We start from the raw sequence: 983 nt of genomic DNA on the forward strand, positions 1-983 counted from the left end.
CAAATGAAATAAGCATTTGAATGGGAAAAATAAGGAAAAGTATCTAAAGATGCATCATCCTAATCTGTGTTATAAGTAGAAGAATGTGATAATAAGAATATAAATATTACTGAAATTTTAAAATGACATAGAATTTATATCCTAGTAATTCAGAAGATAATAGGAGAGTGGTATCTAGATTTCCTTGTTGGGTACAAGTCAACAGAATGAAATTAATTACACTGACTGAAACTGAAATGATTTTCAGATATAATTGGTGTGAATAACTGTTGGTGATCTATAAAGAATTGTGGAGAACAAGATAGTGCTGTTATAGCTTCAAAGAAGGGAAAAGTTCAAATTTTTAAGAAAAGGAAGAAACAGAATTTAAAGACTATGAATAGATAATCTTGATTAGTAAAATTTTAGAAATGTTACAAAAAGATTGTTAGAAAATGCCTACAAAAGAATATAATGACTACAAAGAATTATCATGGCTAAATACAATAAAGTCATGTGTGTTTAATTTAATTTTTAATGGATTATTAGATACTACACTTGATCTTAGCCAAAAGGCTGAGAAGCCATTAAGTGGGATTACTAGAAGAGAAAAAGGTGACACTGTTGTTGTAGTTGAGAATCTCTCATATCTTAGAAAAATCATTTGATAAATTGTGTAATGTATTGTTGTAGAAACGGAGGCTGCGTAATATATTTAGATGGGTTCAGAAGTGGTTGAAATTCCTGAATCCAAAGAGAAGTTATTATGATATGAAGTCAACTGGGAAGGAGTCCTCTCATTGAATTCTCAGACCTATCTTTAGTAACATGTTATTTAGTCAGACAAAAATGATAGGGACTCAACAATAGAAGAAACTATGAAGAGATGGCAAGAAAATACAGAACTACCTAACTACCTAAGAAATATCTTGATATGATGAATAATTATGTTGGCATAGTTACTGATCTAGAGTTAGGAATCCTGGAGAAGAAATTCAAGTGGA

At 30.0% G+C, this 983-nt stretch overlaps 1 pseudogene; it reads right to left on the reverse strand.

Annotated features, from left to right (window-relative positions):
• Positions 1–485: 485 nt before the first annotated feature.
• LOC130456004 (U2 spliceosomal RNA) lies at positions 486–567 on the reverse strand (annotated as a pseudogene).
• Positions 568–983: the final 416 nt, after the last annotated feature.

The sequence above is a fragment of the Monodelphis domestica genome, chromosome 8 (assembly GCF_027887165.1).
Source record: "Monodelphis domestica isolate mMonDom1 chromosome 8, mMonDom1.pri, whole genome shotgun sequence".
NCBI lineage: Eukaryota > Metazoa > Chordata > Mammalia > Didelphimorphia > Didelphidae > Monodelphis > Monodelphis domestica.